This window comes from Sorex araneus, chromosome 1 (genome assembly GCF_027595985.1).
Source record: "Sorex araneus isolate mSorAra2 chromosome 1, mSorAra2.pri, whole genome shotgun sequence".
In the NCBI taxonomy this organism is placed as follows: Eukaryota; Metazoa; Chordata; class Mammalia; order Eulipotyphla; family Soricidae; genus Sorex; species Sorex araneus.
This window is the reverse complement of record NC_073302.1, coordinates 387,640,745-387,659,268: the sequence shown is the minus strand read 5'-3', so window position 1 is coordinate 387,659,268 and position 18,524 is coordinate 387,640,745. Positions and strand designations below refer to the sequence as shown.

General features: G+C 38.4%; 1 pseudogene; it reads right to left on the bottom strand.

Annotated features, from left to right (window-relative positions):
• The window catches only part of LOC129402384 (uncharacterized), an 87,160-nt pseudogene extending 78,588 nt beyond the window's left edge, over positions 1 to 8,572 (bottom strand).
• Positions 8,573 to 18,524: the final 9,952 nt, after the last annotated feature.

The following is an 18,524-nucleotide window of genomic DNA, read 5'->3' as shown; positions in this document are numbered from 1 at the left end:
AACGTTTGTTGTAGGGTTGTACTTTTTGCTTTCTTCCTTCTGTTGTCCACTTGTGGTTGTGATGCTCATGCATTGAGTGGCAGTGCTCACACACTTGGCTTCTGTGTGCATGGGGCAGGATGCAAGGGGTGGTGGAGAGGGGTCCACACACCATTACCTGCAGTGCTTATACACTGTTTTGTCTGTGGTGACAATCTCTTAGTTATGGTTTGTAGGCTCATTCTGGATAGGAGGCTCACAAAATGGCATATTTCACACATATGCTCGCCAGGGGTCACACTCCTTGCTATTTTACTCCCGTATCCTTTTAGTTGCCTTGATTATCAGGGTTCATACATCTTTCTTGTGCTTGCACACACTTGGCTGCATGGGACAGAGATCACATACTCTTTGGTGGTGGAACAGAGATCACATACTCTTTGGTGGTCCAACCAGGTGTCTCAGAGCTATGAGAAATGTGCTCAGCACATGTATGGTGCATCTGGGGCATCAAACTTAGGGCCTCATGCTTGCAAGTGATGTGTTTCTAAGAGAAACCTTATGTATATCTAGCAATTATAGGCAATTTACTAAGAAAGTCTATCTTTCAACAAAAAGATAGTATTTGTTACAAAATATTATAAGAACTGTACTCATTCTGTCATGCCTTTGTCTTATAGAAGACCTACAGCAATCATAAAAGCTGAAGTAACAAGCTAAAAATAAATTCATGGGGGATGTATCGAGAGAGATTTAGGAAACTACTGCGTGATAAAAGCATATGTGTGTATAATACATTAAAAATATTTACTGTACATTTCCTCATTTGAACCTTAAAGGATAGAGAAATCTTGGTCTGCAATCTAATCCCTTAGCCGGTACTTCCCGGTGTCTTTTTCACTCCACCATGCAGGCAAAAGAGAGCAAATATGAAACAGCACTGACATCCAGCGGATTCCGTGCGGTACTACTGCACTTGAAGAGCATCAACACATTTAGCTCCAGCACTTGAGTATTCCTTGTTTTCTTCAAGAATAAATTTAAACTTTTATATATGTTAGTCCTCAAAATGTAATCTCATTGTTTTCTAATTTAATTTTAATGTGGTACTGGAATGTGATCTATGAATGATTTGAAGTTTGTTGAGACAAACCTTACTAGCCTCTGTCATTGATGTGCACCTGAAAGAACATGTGTGCTCTGTTTCTATTTTATTTTGTTTGTTTTGTTTTCCCCAAGATTCATTTTGGGGAATGAATTGGTAGCTCAAATTTTCTGTAGTCTAAGGATTTAGGAATGGGGAAATTACCAAATTTATCATGTTTTGACACAAATGAGACAAAAGTCTTCCTTTATGATGTAGTTTGTTAACTCTCATACTTTGATCAGCCTTTTGCTATTATAGATTTGCTACTAAATGCATACAAATTTGTGGTTGCTGAATGTATGTAGTGAAATTCTCCTTTTCAATTATATTGTTTCATCTTATGTTCTTTATTGCCTTTTGCCTTGAATTACTTTAGATTCATTAATATAAATAAATTATTTAGTTATATTCATTCAGCTTAATAATTTTTTTTAGAAAAGAGTTTTCCTCATATTTCTGAAGACCTTTTATTTTTAAACTTTTTCTGTTATTTTGTGTAAGGTATGAGACTTATAAGTAATATTGACCACCTTAAAAAAATCCTAAGGCTTTCTTTCAATAGAAAGAATGTATCTTTCTTTGGACATATATTCTATTTATTGTTATGTGTATATATACGTGCATTATTTGTATATGTCGGTAAATGCCATTGCCTAATTCTATATTTTTAATTCACTATTGTTTTTCTTTGTATTCAATTCTATCTTTTCATATGATCTGTTGGATAAAGAATTTGAATAATTTCTTTTCTGTACCACTTTAAAATATATACTTATTTTATTTTATATAAATTTTTTTATTGTAACTATTATTATTTTAAATGCAATATTTTAAATGTCAGATGAGGTTTCTTGGTACCACCAAGAATAGTAAGAAACTCTACTGTATGAAAATCTGAAGTTTTGCAGTTTTTTATTTTCCTTAAATTCGTTTTCCCATTATACTTCAGAATTTTATCCTAATATGTTTATTCGATATTTGAAAATATTTTGTCAAGTTTCCTGTCATATTTCTGCACAAAATGTAAATCAAACCTCTAAAAACATTTTCTTCCTAACCCCAAAGTTGTGAATGTTATTTTGGTTAATAGCTGTTAAGTATAAAATTTTATTGAAAGTGTACACCTAATAGGAATATATTTGATATTTTTGAAATTAAATTTATGTGCTATAAAAAAGCAAGAGTCATTATAAGAAAGATATGTGTTTAACATCAATTTTATCTTGCTTTTTATTGTTCAATCTGAAGCTGTTGAAAATCTGTTCACCTTACAAAAAGTAGGTAGGAGGCCGGAAGGTGACTCAAAGGGCTGAAATATTTCCCCTGCAGCTGGAGCCACACATTTGGTCTTTGACATCACATGACTCCCTGACCACCACTGAGTATGGTCCAAAAATAATTATAACAAATTGATTTTTAAAAATTAAATGTAGACAGGAACAAAGTTTTTTTTCTAAACCCCTATCAATTATTTGATCTCTGTGAGCTGTAGGTAACAAAAAATAACACATATAATTATGTATTCTAAAAGTTATTTCAATAATCTCTCAAGTTTACCTTCAATTTTATTGAAAGCAAGACTTAGACTGACTTGAAAAACATTTTTGTTAAACAGATTTACAAAATATTTTTGTTAAACAGATTTTTATAATCACCTGCTTTTCAGTTACTGGGAAATATTAAAATCTGTAGCAGTCCTTGCAGGAGAGATAGTTATAGGGGTTAAGGCTGACCTTAATTTGATCCCCGGTCTTGCCAGGAGTGACCATTGACCCTGAGTGTGGTCCACAAACAAACAAAATTCCCATCACAAGTGGCTTGGGATGTGGCTCGGTGGAAGAGCACTCGTACTGCTTGTCTGAGGCCCTGGGTTATAATGCCAGCATCCCTGGCCTCTGCAAATGAGGTTCCCATAAATGAGGTTGCTAGGTCACAACTGTTCTGCAGTTAGACTTTATAAAAACTGCTTACCTGCTCTCCAGAAATGTCTTATCATTTTATATCCTATCTGTGATGCATGAGTTCCTCTGCTTCCTGCTTCAATTTTCTGTTAATACTATTTTTTCCATTTGTCTTTCAGATAGGTGATAATGATACCACATTATGCTTTAGTCTGCATTTCTCTAAAAGTTAATGATGTTAAACAATTTATCCTGTTTATTTGCCATCTGTACTTCCTCTCTGATGAAATATCTCAATAAATTTTTTTGCCTTTTGTCCATTTCTAATTAGATTTGGGGAGAGTTGGGCCACACTCGGTAGTGCTCAGGGCTTATTCCTGGTTCTGTGCTTGGTGATCACTCCTGGCAGGGCTCAGGGGACCATATATGGTGCCAGGGATCAAGTCTGGGCCAGCAATGTGCAAGACAAGGGCCTTTACTGCTGTACTATCTCTCCAACCCCTCTAATTAAAATTTTTTTGACATGTTGAATCTTGAAGATTCTATATTTATCCTGAATGTTGGTCCTTTATGAGTTACATGACATACAAATGTTTTCTTTTATTCTATATGTCATTTTATACTTATAGAAGGATTTTTCATAGAACATATGTTTTTATTTTTATTAAATCCAATTTACCTATATTTTATTTTAATTGAAGAACTTTTGGTACCAAATATGATAAATATTTATTACTAGATTTTCTAATTTAAAGAAGTTCTTGACCAAATATTTTCCCCCTTTTCTGCTTAAAGGTTTTATGAACTTATGAAATTTAATCATTAAACCTAAACCTAAAATTCAGAACAGACAATTTCCATTTTGAGTTGTTTTATATAGCGTGTAAGATTTAGAATTGGGAGTCATGTTTTACCTGTGATGTCCAATGTTCCTTCACCACCTATTGGAGAAGCTATTAGCTTTTCACTGAGCCACTTTTATTACTTTGTCAAAAAAACAACAGAATATTTTTTGTAGGTCAACTTATAAGTTCTTTATTCTGCTTCATTGATTCACGTTTCTCTCTTTCAATCTTTTAGTATAACAGTCTAAATCACTAAATAAATCTTGAAATTAGGTAAACTGACGGTTTGTACTTCATTCTTCTTTTAAACATTGTTCTACCAATTTTATTTCCTTTGCCATTTCCTTATAATTTTTACAATAATCTGGTCTATATCTAAGAATCATGCAGAGTTTTGACAGATCTTTCGTTAAAACTATCTGTTAAGATATGACATCTACTTGTGAGCAATGCTACCCACTAAAACACAATCAGATATCAATTCACTGTATCACTGTGTCACTGTCATCCTGTTGTTCATTGAATACTTGAGTGGGTGCCAGTAATGTCTCCATTCATCCCAACCCTGAGATTTTAGCAGCCTCTCCTTACTTGTTTTTCCCAATGATTGGAGGTTCTTTTCAGGGTTAGGGGAATGAAACCTGTTATTGTTACTCTATTTAGCATATAGAATATGCCATGGGGAGCTTGCCAGACTCTTCTTATGGGCGGGATACTCTTGGTAGCTTGCCAGGCTCTCTGAGAGGCATATATATATATATATATATATTTATAATTGTATATACAAATATATATATGTATATATAATTGTATGTATGCCTGTATTGTGTGTATGTATAATTGTGTGTACATATAATTTTGTATACATAATTATATTTATAATTTATATAGATTCAATTACAAATAGAAAAACTTCAATAGCTCATTGCCTGAGAGGCACATGCATTTGTATACTGGAAAGTTAGCTATTGCAATATACAGAGGTGGAGAACTGCAGGGTTGGGGGTGGTGTTTGCCAACTGCCATTGATATAGACAGACCTGATCCTTCTCAGGGAACAGTCATTAAAGTGTTTAACATCAGTGACATTCCAGACAACTGAGACAGACTGCATTGTTGGCAGAAACTAAATTCTGATACAGAAAACTGAGTAGTGTATCTCAGAAGATGGCTCAGTGTAAAAAGAAGAATTTCTCTTTCTCTCCCCCTCTCCCTCTCTCCCTTCTTTCTTTCTTTCCTCCCTTCTTTTTCCTTCTTTCTTTCCTCCTTTCTTTCTTTCTTTCTTTCTTTCTTTCTTTCTTTCTTTCTTTCTTTCTTTCTTTCTTTCTTTCTTTCTTTCTTTCTTTCTTTCTTTCTTTCTTTCTTTCTTTCTTTCCTCCCTTCTTTTTCCTTCTTTCTTTCTTCCTTTCTTTCTTCCTTTCTTTCTTTCTTTCTTTCTTTCTTTCTTTCTTTCTTTCTTTCTTTCTTTCTTTCTTTCTTTCTTTCTTTCTTTCTTTCTTTCTTTCTTTCTTTCTTCCTTTCTTTCTTCCTTTCTTTCTTTCTTTCTTTCTTTCTTTCTTTCTTTCTTTCTTTCTTTCTTTCTTTCTTTCTTTCTTTCTTTCTTTCTTTTTTAATTTCTTTCTTTCTTTCTTTCTTTCTTTCTTTCTTTCTTTCTTTCTTTCTTTCTTTCTTTCTTTCTTTCTTTCTTTCTTTGTCTTTCTATTTTTTTGTTTTGTTTTTTTTTGCTTTTGAGCTACACCCAGTGGTGCTTAAGAACTTATTCCTGGCTTTGCATTCAGGGATCACTCCTGGCAGGCTCAGGGTACCGTATATTCCTGGGGATGGAATATAGGTTGACCACTTCAAGGCAAGCTCCCTATTGCTGTACTATCTCTAACCCCTTTTAAAAGGTGAGAGGTCATGAATTCAATCGCTACTGCCACCCAAATGTACCCAGTGGAATCCCAATGGTTCTACTGTCTGAACAGCGGGTGCCACAACAGAATGTGTAATCTTTAGCACATAGTCAGTAAGGGAATTTCCAAATAAAGTGTACAAAGGAAGCTGTAGATGTAGTACAGGGGATAAGGCACTTTCCCTGCATGTGGCTGACCTCAGTTCAATCCCCAGCACCTCATGCTGTCCCTCAAGCACTGTGAGGGCTCACTTCTGAGAAGAGACAGAAACAGTCCTAGAGAGTACCTGCTGGTGTGTCCCAAATACTTCCTCACCAAAGTAAAAGAAAGTGCATAATATTTCGCAAGTACTAGAAAAGAAAAGATGTGCAAGCAGTGCAACTAAGAATGAGATCTCTGCTGAACACTGCGATCAGAGTGTGCACAGGTACCATGACCAAGGCATACACCCCCTGATCATTATGTGCGTTAGTCAGAGAGCGTGGCCCTAGGAGAACTCTGTGGCCACAGTGCAAGCTCTGCAATCAGATGTGCAACCCCTGGTGAGTGCCGTGTGAGAGTACCACAACCAAGCATGCGTGTGAATTTTATTCATTGAAACAACTACAAAGGGAAGGAAAAAATAAATTATGAAATATTACTGAAAAATGTTACACACACAAATTGAGTAGTGTTTAAAGCTACTAGCAGCAGCTTAACCAACTAGCTCCACCCATCCTCCCCTCCCTCTAAATAATAGGTCAGAGGCATAAAAGGTGATATACGAATGTAACACCTGGCATGAATAGACTCAGGAACAGACATGGAGGTAGAAGGCAGATCAGAACTTTCCCTCTGTACTGCTTGCTTCCTAGCCTCTCCCCGCACTGTAAAGTGGTTTATCAAAGTTCCCAATTTCCTCATTGGTCTCTTCTCTTTCAGTTTCTAAATAAAGTACAATTCCAACTCTGAAGCCATAGCACCACCTGCAGGAAAATAGAAGATAATGCAGATGTGAGTGCAGAAAAAAAACATCTGAAGGCAACCACACACACACACACACACACACACACACACACACACACACACACACACACACCTAAAATAGGCTAGAGGATGTAACAGAAAAAGAAATCAGAAGAGTCATCTGACTAAAATGCAATGATTAAAATATAGACAATCCTAAATAAACACAAACAAACAGATGAAAGATAGATATCTATAGGGCCAGAGCGATAGTACTGTGGACATTGTTGCAAGGAGCAATTGGGGAGCAACTAGGGGTGAGGATGGAACCCCCAAGACTTGGCCTGCACAGGAGGAGCAGTAGGTGGCCTCCCCCATAGTTTCCTCTTTTGATTTTCCAGCAGCAGCCCCTCTTCCCTCTTCTCCCCTCACCCCTCCGGCAGCTAGCTTAACATCCAGTCACCTCGGTGGGCCAGGGGATCACTGAGCAACCAGACCTCCAGCCAAGAAGGAATGACAAACTGCAACATCCTATTAATTCTTTTGGCAAATGTGTGCTGGATACCCCCATCCAAAGTTTGTCCCTGTTTCCTACGAAAAGTTTGTTGCCTGTTTCTTGAGGTATATAAACCTGACCCTGCTTGAGGTAAATTGAGTCTTCTCCCTACAAAGGTTCCGGAGTGCATATCTTTTCTTGCAGCTCGGCGTGCTCACACTCTCTCAATGGACTGTCCCTCTCCCTGCGGTTCGGTGAGCAACAGAGTCAGGGGGCTCCCAGGGCCCACTCCTTGGTCAATGTCTGACCCCAGCATGTTGGAGCGACATAGTACTGTGGATAGAACCTTTGCCTTGCATGAGGTCAATCTGAATTTGGTCCCTGGCACTCCATACGTTCCCCTGAGCCCTCCAAGAGTGATCCCTGAGCAAAGCCATATCATTATTTATGGTACAAGATCAGGGGATATCCGCAAATGATTGAAAATATCTTTAAAAAAACTGTAAACAGATATGCTTGGTATAAAAAAAGATAGAATGAAGTTCAATCTAAAATGGAAAGCAAGGGGTTGGAGCGATAGTACAGCGAGTAGGGTGTTTACTATCGTTTGATATCGTACTATCGTAAGCCGTGGACCTGGGTTCAGTTATTAGCATCCCATATGGTACCCTGAGCACCGCCAGGAGTAGTTCCTGAGTGCAAAGCCCGGATTAACTCCTGTGCATTGCCAGGTGTAACCCAAAAAGCAAAAATAAATAGATAATTTTTTAAGAAATAGAAAGCAAGTATATTTTAAGGGAAATAATAACAGATATCGAAGATAAAGTGGCAGTATTAACCCAAATGGAAGAGAAGAAATGAGATTTAGAATAAGTGAATAATATCCATGAATAAAATCAGATTCAATCAGCAGAATAGATATTAGGGTAATGTGCATTCAGAAAGTAAAGAAAGAAATAAGGAGAGACATAGTTCAAAGATATCACTGAGAATTTACCAAACTTCAGGAAAGAACTAACCATACATGTTCAGGAAGCTAAGAAAATGCTACACATTTTGAACTTCAAAATAACCTACATTTACATATAACACTGTTAAATAATCTAAAAACAATGATATAGAAAATAATCGAAGGCTATGAGAGGGAAAAAAAGTATTATACCCCTTCCCTCGCCCCCTGCCCACGGTTTGGGGCTCACTCTGAAGCCCCCAGCCCCGCCTGGCACCTTTGAGCCACCGCACCAACCGGCCCTGACCCCTCCCTCTTCTCCAGGTTAGGGGCGTGTCCTCACTTTCCGCGGCATGGTCTCAAAAGTGGGCATGGCCTCTTTCTGGAGCAGCCGCAGTTGTTTCTCCTTTTCCATGCATTGTTCTTTGGCCACAATCGATGTAATCTATTCCTCTGAAGAATACCCTGGTCATCTTAGTCACTAAATGTTAATAGTCAATTAGCCTAGCCTATCCTAATTTCACAAAACTGTCAGTGAACACATCAAGTTGCACATAAAAGTCCTTTGTAAAAAGATCATAGCCCCACGTCTTCAGTTGAGGCCCTTCTCAAGCTAAGGAGAGCGTGTGATAGTAAAGCCCATAACAACATGAAGAAACAGTGAAAATCCCCACCACCAGGAGAGATGGAAGAAAGGATCTTAGTAACCTCAGCAGTGACTTCCCAGAAATACAACCTCCTCTCGGATAAAGAATTCAGAGAGTAAATAGTGAAGATGATTCACAAACTCAAAGCAACTGTGGAAGGAACATCCAATAAATTAAGGAAGGATATGGATGCAGCATTGGAACGGTCCACCAAGATCATCCAGGAAGAAATGAGGGCAGAAATTTCAAAGCTACTAACAGAAGTGACACAACTAAAAGAATCAGTTGATGAAAACCGCGCGGCCGCTAGTGCGGCCGCGCAACCTTATTTGTCTTCACAGTAGGTCTGAATCTAGTGGGGCACTCCTAACAACAATAGTGAGGTTTGTGTTGAAATATTGAATGTAACCAAAGTAAACAGAATGTAAAATGAAACTTATCAGTTACAAGGTAGGGGGTGGGGGGCGGGATGGGAGGTGTACTGTGTGGGTTCTTTTTTTTTTTTTTGTGGTGGTATGTGGGCACTGGTGAAGGAATGGTTGTTTCAGCATTGTATAACTGAGACCTAAGCCCGAAAGCATTGTAATCTCCCACACGGTGATTTAATAAAATAAAATTAAAAAAATAGTTAAAAAAAAAAGAATCAGTTGATGAAATAAAAAACTCGGTAGGAGCTCTCAATAGTAGAATGACTACAGACGAAGACAGAATCAGTGAGCTTGAAGATGAGCTGCAGAAAGCATATAGGCAACAAAAAATAATGGCAAAAGACGTCAAAATGACTCTAGAGCGAATTAGAGTCCTAGGGGATGACCTCAAGAGAAAAACATAAGAATCATTGGAGTACCAGAAGCACAGGGAACCAATCCCAATGAAAAAAACACAATTAAAGACATCATTGCTAAAAATTCCCAGAGCTAGAGAATGCGGACATCCAGATCCAAGGAGTCCGAAGGGTGCTAGCTAAAAGGGACCCAAATAAAAAATCCCCAAGGCATATCATAGTCAGAATGATGGAGGCCGTGGATAGAGACACAATACTGCAAGCAGCAAGATCAAAGAAGGAGATCAAATACAAAGGAGCACCCCTTAGATTCACAGCAGACCTATCAGAAGAAACCTTCCAAGCCCAAAGATAATGGTGGGAATTAGTGAAAAAACTTAATGAAATGAACTCTTCACCAAGAATACTTTACCCGGCTAAACTCTCAGTTAAACTTGAAGGAACCATACACTATTTCATGGACAAGCAACAGCTCAGGAACTTCATAGACTCAAGACCAAATTTAAAAGAAGGACTCAAAGGGCTACTATAAGACAAGGAAAAAACCTACAAGAACAACAAACCCTACAGAAAAATGACACAAATTCCCATGACAATAATTTCTCTTAATGTTAACAGTCTAAATGCACCAATCAAGAGGCACAGAGTGGCAAAATGGATTCGGAAACTAAATCCAACTTTCTGCTGCCTACAAGAAACACATCTGAATAGTCAGAACAAACACAGACTCAAAATCAAAGGATGGAAAACTATCCTGCAAGCAAACAGCTCCCTCAAAAAAGCGGGGATGGCCATACTAGTGTCTGACAACATAGATTTCAGGCTGAAAAAGATCAGAGGGACAGCAAAGGTCATTTTCTATTCATCAAGGAATATGTACAAAAGGAAGAAATCACACTATTAAACGTATACGCACCTAATGAACAACCAGCTAAACACTTAAAAGAACTCCTAACAGAATTTAAGGAGGACATAACTAGCACCACGATAGTAGTTGGAGACTTCAACACTGCCTTATCACCTCTGGATAGATCGACAAGAACAACACTCAGCAAGGAAACAATGGCTCTGAAGGAAGAAATGGAAGAGACAGGGCTAATAGACCTATACAGGGCTAAACACCCCAAAAAGAAAAAATACACATTCTTTTCCAGCGTACACGGAACGTTTTCCAAAATAGACCATGTTCTGGGTCACAAATTATACCTTAATAGAATCGGGAAGATAGAAATTGTATCAACTATATTTTCAGACCATGATGCGCTGAAGATGGAAGTTAATCACACACAGATGTGGAGAACCAAATCAAACACTTGGAAATTAAACAACTCACTATTGAACAATGAGTGGGTCATGAAGGAAATCAAGGAAGAAATCAAAAAATACCTTGAAACAAATGAGAATGAAGACACAAGCTACCAGAACCTATGGGACGCAGCTAAAGCTGTGTTAAGGGAAAATTTATAGCTCTGCAAGCTTTCCTGAGAAAGGAATAAAGGGCCTTATATAGGCCTTATATAGGCTCAAGATCTTAGAAGAGGACTAGCAAAAGCAACCCAAACCAGATCGAAGGAAAGAAATAATAAAACTTAGAGAAGAAATTAATGATATGAAAACCTGAAAAACAATCTGAAAGATCAATGAAACAAAGAGCTGGTTCTTCAAGAAAATAAATAAGATTGATAAACCACTAGCAAGACTCACAAAGAAAGAGAGAGAGAAAACCCTAATAAACCGAATCAGAAATGAAAAGGGGGACATCACAACAGAAACCAAGGAGATTCAAAAGATCATCAGAGACTACTTTGAAAGTCTGTATGCCACAAAACAAGAGAACCTAAAAGAAATGAACGAATTCCTTCATTCCTACAATCTCCCAAGACTAAACCAAGAAGACTTGAAATACCTGAATAGGTCCATAAATATCAAGGAAATCTAAACTGTAATCAAAAGTCTCCCCAAAAACAAAAGCCCGGGTCCAGATGGATTCACTGGCGAATTCTTCCAAACATTTAAAGAAGACTTGTTGCCAGTTGTCCTCAAGCTTTTCCAGGAGATTGAAAAGACAGGAACCCTTCCGAACAGTTTCTATGAGGCACATGTCTCCCTAATACCAAAAGCAAACAAAGACACCACTAACAAAGAAAACTATAGACTAATATCCCTGATGAACACTGATGCGAAGATCCTCAACAAAATACTAGCAAACAGAATCCAACAACTCATCGAAAAGATCATACACCATGACCAAGTGGGATTCATCTCGGGGATGCAAGGATGGTTTAACATTCGGAAACCAATCAACATAATCCATCATATCAACAAAAGTAAAGATAAAAACCATATGATAATATCAATAGATGCAGAGAAAGCATTTGACAAGTTCCAACATCCGCTCATGATAAAAAGTCTCACCAAAATGGGTTTTGGAGGAACTTTCCTGAAGATAGTCAAAGCCATCTACCACGAACCTATGGCAAGCATTATCATCAATGGGGAAAAACTAAGGGTCTTTCCTCTAAGATCAGGGACAAGTCAAGGATGCCCAGCCTCATCACTTCTCTTCAATATAGTACTGGAAGTCCTAGCAATAGCCATTAGGCAGGAAAAAGATATTAAGGGGATTCAGATCGGAAAGGAAGAAATCAAGCTCTCACTATTCGCAGACAATATGATACTATATCTCGAGAAGCCTAAAAGCTCTAGTAAGAAACTCTTAGAAACAATTGACCTGTACAGTCAAGTCGCAACTATAAAATCAATCAATACCCAAAAATCCATGGCCTTTCTATATGCACACAATGAGACAGAGGAAAGGGACATGAAAAAAGCAATCCCGTTCACAATCGTGTCCCAGAAAATCAAATATCTTGGAATCAGCTTAACTAAAGAAGTAAAGGACCTCTACAAAGAAAACTATAAAACGCTACTCCATGAAATAAAAGAGGACATGAGGAAATGAAAACATATCCCCTGCTCATGGATAGGGAGAATCAACATTGTCAAAATGGCAATACTCCCCAAACCTTATACAGATTTAACGCGATCCCTATAGGGATACCCATGACATTCTTCAAAGAAATCGATCAAGCAATCCTGAAATTCATATGGAACAATAAACGCCCACGGATAGCTAAAACAATTCTTGGGAAAAAGATGATGGGAGGTATCACCCTCCCCAACCTTAAACTTTACTACAAAGCGGTAACAATTAAAACAGCATGGTACTGGAACAAAGGCAGAGCTGCAGACCAATGGAACAGAGTGGAATATCCCTACACAACCCCAAATGTATGATCATCTAATCTTTGATAAGGGGGCAAGAAATGTGAAGTGGGGCACGGGAAGCCTCTTCAACAAATGTTTCTGGCATAACTGGACAACCACATGCAAAAGAATGAACTTAGACCTTGACCTGACACCATGCACAAAAATCAGATCAAATTGGATTAAAGACCTCAACATCAGACCACAATCCATAAGGTACATCAAAGACAAGGTTGGCAAAACCCTTCACGATATGGAAGCTAAAGGTATCTTCAAAGATGACATGGAACTAAGCAATCATGTAGAAACAGAAATAAACAAATGGGACTATATTAAACTAAAAAGCTTCTGCACCACAAAAGACACAGTGACCAGAATTCAAAGGCAATCTACAGAATGGGAAAGGATATTCACCCAATACCCATCTGATAAAGGGTTGATATCAAGGGTATATAAAGCACTGGTTGAACTCTACAAGAAGAAAACATCCAACCCCATCAGAAAATGGGGTGAAGAAATGAACAGGAACTTTTCCAAGGAAGAGATACGAATGGCCAAAAGGCACATGAAAAAATGCTCTGCATCACTAATCATCAGGGAGACACAAATCAAAACAACCATGAGATACCACCCCACTCCACAGAGAATGGCACACATCCAAAAGAACAAAAGCAATTCGCTGTTGGAGAGGATGTGGAGAGCAGGGGACCCTACTCCACTGCTGGTGGGAATGTCGACTGGTCCAGCCCCTTTTGAAAACAATATGGATTCTCAAAAAATTAGAAATTGAGCTTCCATTTGATCCAGCAATACCACTTCTGGGAATATATCCTGGAGAAACAAAAGAGTATAGTTGAAATGACATCTGCACTTATATGTTTATCGCAGCACTGTTCACAATAGCCAGAATCTGGAAAAAACCCGAGTGCCCGAGAACAGATGACTGGTTAAAGAAACTTTGGTACATCTATACAATGGAATACTATGCAGCAGTTAGAAAGGATGAAGTCATGAACTTTGCATATAAGTGGATCAACATGGAAAGTATCATGCTAAGTGAAATGAGCCAGAAAGAGAGGGACAGACATAGAAAGATTGCACTCAGCTGTGGAATATAAAACAACAGAGTAGGAGACTATTACCCAAGAACAGTAGTATATAATACCAGGAGGTTGTCTCCATAGCTTGGAAGCTGGCCTCACATGCTGGGGGAAAGTCATCCCAGATAGAGAGGGGAACACCAAGTAATATGTGATTGGATATCCTGCGCGGGAAGGGAGATGCGTGCTGAAAGTAGAGACTGAACAGCATGACCACTCAATACCCCTATTTGGAACCACAACACCCAAAAGGAAATAGAGATATCAAATTGGAATGCCCCGCTACAGAGGCGGGGTGTGGTGTGGGGGATGAGACTGGGGGGGTGGGAGGGATACTGGGTTCATGGGTTGTGGAGAATGGACACTGGTGGAGGGATGGGCTCTTAAACATTGCATGAGGGAAAAACAAGCACGAAAATGTGTGAATCTGCAACTGTACCCTAACTGTGACCCACTAATTAAAATTTTTAAAAAAAGTATTATACAAAGATACCTCTATCAAGGTTTCAACAGATTTCTCAGCAGAAACCCTATAGATTATTAGACAGTGGAATGTCATATTTCTATTATTAAAAAAATAAAAGCTGTCATCTAGCACTTTGCCCTGCAAAAACTATTATTTAATGATGGGGTACAAATAAAAATATTTTTCCAGACAAAAGCTATTGTAATTTTTAACTATCAGGTCTACACTAAAACAAATACTGGGAAGAATTCTGCATGAAAAGAAATGAACATAAAACTTTGAATTAGGCAATAAATAGCAATACTGAAGTAGAAACAGAAACAACAGTGACATGAGATAACAACAAAACATGAAAGGAATAGAACCTATGAGATTGAATGATAATGAGCTGATATCAGGACAACCTTCTCCTATTTTAATTATGGTGATTTGATACTACAAAAAAAAGTATGGAACAGAGACACTTTTAAGAAAAATTAAAAAATTAAGATAATTACCTGGGGAAACCATTCACATGAAAAGACAGATATAAGCAAATAGAAAAAGAAAAAATGGAAATACCTACTAGTCAGAAAAAAGATTTTATCCCCATATGTAATCACTTTAAATGTGACTGAACATAGCAATCAAAAGATACAGAAAACAGGGCAAATAAAAAAGCAGGATCTATTAATACTTCGTATACAAGAGTCTTACATCAGATAGACAAAGACTCAGAGAGAAAGAGTGGAACAAAGTGTTTGAAGGCAGAAAAGTAGAACAGAGCAGGAACTCTTCTTCCCATAATCTGATAAAATTAGCTTTCAAATAAAAATGGTAATAATTGACAAGGCAGGTATTATGTAATAGTTCAGGGGTTAATTAATCAAGAATATATATTCAACATAAGGACACCAAAATATACAAAACGGTGGTTAACAGACCCCAAAGAATGCGTTGAGAGGAATACACTAATTGTTGGAACCTCAACAAATCACTTATAAAAAGGTCATCTAGACCAACAATTAGTAAGGAAATAGTGGCATTAATATAATTGAGATGATTTTACAAATATACAGAGAAATTTCTATTCCACTCCCCAAATAGATGCACATTTTCCACAATTGCACATGGAATATTCTCAAAAGACAGATCACATGCTGGTAACAAAGGGAATTTTAAATAATGTTTTGCTTTTAAAATTTAAAGTGCCATGATTTACAATACTGTTTGTTAATGACAAGGTGGCATGCATACAATGTTCTAGCTCCACACCCTCCATTTGAGTGTTTTACCTGTAGTGTCTCCACCATTGTGTCAGGGTACCCTCCAAACTAATGTCACCCGTAGTACCTTTGATAAGCCCAGTTCTGTAAACAAGTTCTCAAGTTCTGTTGTAACAAAGAAAATCTTTTTTTTTTTTAAATTTATTTATTTTTAATTAGAGAATCACCGTGAGGGTACAGTTACAGATTTATACACTTTTGTGCTTATACTTCCCTCATACAAAGTTTGGAACCCATCCCTTCACCAGTGCCCATTCTCCACCACCCGTAAACCCAGTGTCCCTCCCACCCTCCCCAATCCCATCTCCCCCCCACCCCACCCTGCCACTGTGGCAAGGCATTCCCTTCTGTTTTCTCTCTCTAATTAGCTGTTGTGGTTTGCAATAAAGGTGTTGAGTGGCCGCTGTGCTCAGTCTCTAGCCCTCATTCAGCCCGCAACTCCCTTCCCCCACATGGCCTTCGACTACAATGTAGTTGGTGATCGCTTCTCTGAGTTGACCTTTCCCCGGAACGTGAGGCCAGCCTCGAAGCCATGGAGTCAACCTCCTGGTACTTATTTCTACAGTTCTTGGGTGTTAGTCTCCCACTCGTAACAAAGAAAATCTTGATAAATACGCAAGATTTAAATTATTTCAAGCATCTCTTCAGATAGTGGTAAGAGACTAAAACTCAACAGCAAAAATAAAACAGGAAAAACAAAAATTAGAGACTACATAATAATACATGGTTCCAAGTAACATTTGAACCAGTGGAAAAAAAAACAAAGGAAAAATAAAAAATTACCTGAAGAACAACAGAAAAACAGAAAATGTTTATCAGATTCAATGGAAAGCAGCAACCACAGTTTAGGGGAAGATTTATTGAGATACAGGTTCATATTAATAAATGACCAAAGATACCTCTTAAATAAATAACTTTGACCCTGAATCAGAAGGAATAATAAAGGAAGGTACAATTAGAACCAATGTTTGGAAGAATGTTTGAAATGACAATAAATTGTCAAAAATCCAACCACATAGCTGTCCTAATTGCAACTTCCTTCACAGATTAACATCTTTTATACAGAACTTTGAAATAAACTCAGGTACAAGTTCTGAATGAGGGAATCTTTATAGCCAATGGCTTGTATTCAAGTTCTATGGAGGTAGCACTGTAGCACTGTCATCCCGCTGTCCGATTAGCTCAAGCAGGCACCATAATATTTCCATTGTGAGACTTGTTGTTACTGTTTTTGGCATTTCGAATACACCACGGGTAGTTTGCCAGATTCTGCCATGCGGGCGGGATCACAAATAGACAGCAGTATATATTCAAAGTTTTTTTTTTTCTTTTTGGGTCACACCCGGCGATGCACAGGGGTCACTCCTGGCTCTGCACTCAGGAATTACCCCTGACAATGCTCAGGGGACCCTATGGGATGCTGGGAATTGAACCCGGGTCAGCCGCGTGCAAGGCAAATGCACTCCCCGCTGTGCTATGGCTCCAGCCCCTATATTCAAAGTTTTTGTTTTTCATTATTTTTTTGTTTCAATAGCTGGTTGTTGCACATGCATGGTTGCAGTGCTCACACACTTGTTTGTGGTGCTCACATGCTTTGGTGTTTGCACTTTGTTGTAGAGCTGGGGATCACAAATAGGACTACCACTGGGTTTCCATTTCACATATGGAATAGTGCTGATGTTTGAATTCATGGCCCCATTCCTACAAGGAATGAGTTTTCCTCCCCACCCCAAACAGAGCCCCGGCAGCCGAAAACACGCAGAGCCCAGCCACAGCCATGCTCAGGGCCACTCTCCATATGCTCTGATGAGCCTCATGCATGAAGGAATAGGCAGAGGAACCCAGGTTTGCGGGAACTGGGGCTGAGATCTCCAACCTTGCTCAGATTGGGACTGAGCCTCCTCCACCCAGATCCCCCATTTTCCAGTAGCTTTGAAGTCACACTCACAAACTGCCCTCAGCACCATGTAATCCCATCAATGGTCAAGATCCAGAGACTATAAAACAAAGTTCCTGGAAGCGGAAGTGGGGGGGACGCATTCCCGGCCCCAAGACCTCATAGTTTAGCCCGCTGATGTATGTAAAGCAGCACACATGTGTTTGGTTTTAACATACTTGCTTGTATTCACTTATATACATTCTTTGTCCCTCTCGGAGAGTCCAGTAAGCTACTGAGAGTATCCCACCCGCACAGCAGAGCCTGGCAAGCTCCCTGTGGTGTATTCCATATGCCAAATACAGTAACAATAATGGGTCTCATTCCCCTGATCCTGAAAGAGCCTCCAATACTGCACTGTTTGCAAGAACGAGTAAGGAGAGGCTGCTAAAATCTCAGGGCTGGGACGAATGAAGATGTTACTGGCACCTGCTTGAGCAAATCGATGTATAACGGGATGGTAATGATACAGTGATTCCTTCAAGGCAGTCACCTAACCACTGAGCCATATCCTAGGACCTTATATTCACAGTTTTATACCAGGACTACATAAACTTTTGGCATTCTGTTAAGATATGAATTGTGAATATCTGAACATCCTGCAAATCTTCACTGTGATCAACTATATTGTCCATACCATGCTCACGAAGTCAGATGAGTAAGAAGTAGCTAACATACTAGAAAATTAGTTAAGAAGCAAGCGCTCCAAAGGATCTGAGGTAAACGTTGACTCACACACATGTCAGTCACATATAAATATTGTCTGAGTCTTCATTCATAAAAATGAACTGCAACAGGGGTTGTTATTAACTCTAAAGATAATGCTACTATTGTTATAATATTTCATGCAGACAATAGTAAATAAAGGCAACATAATGTTAACATTAGTCAGGATTAAGGAA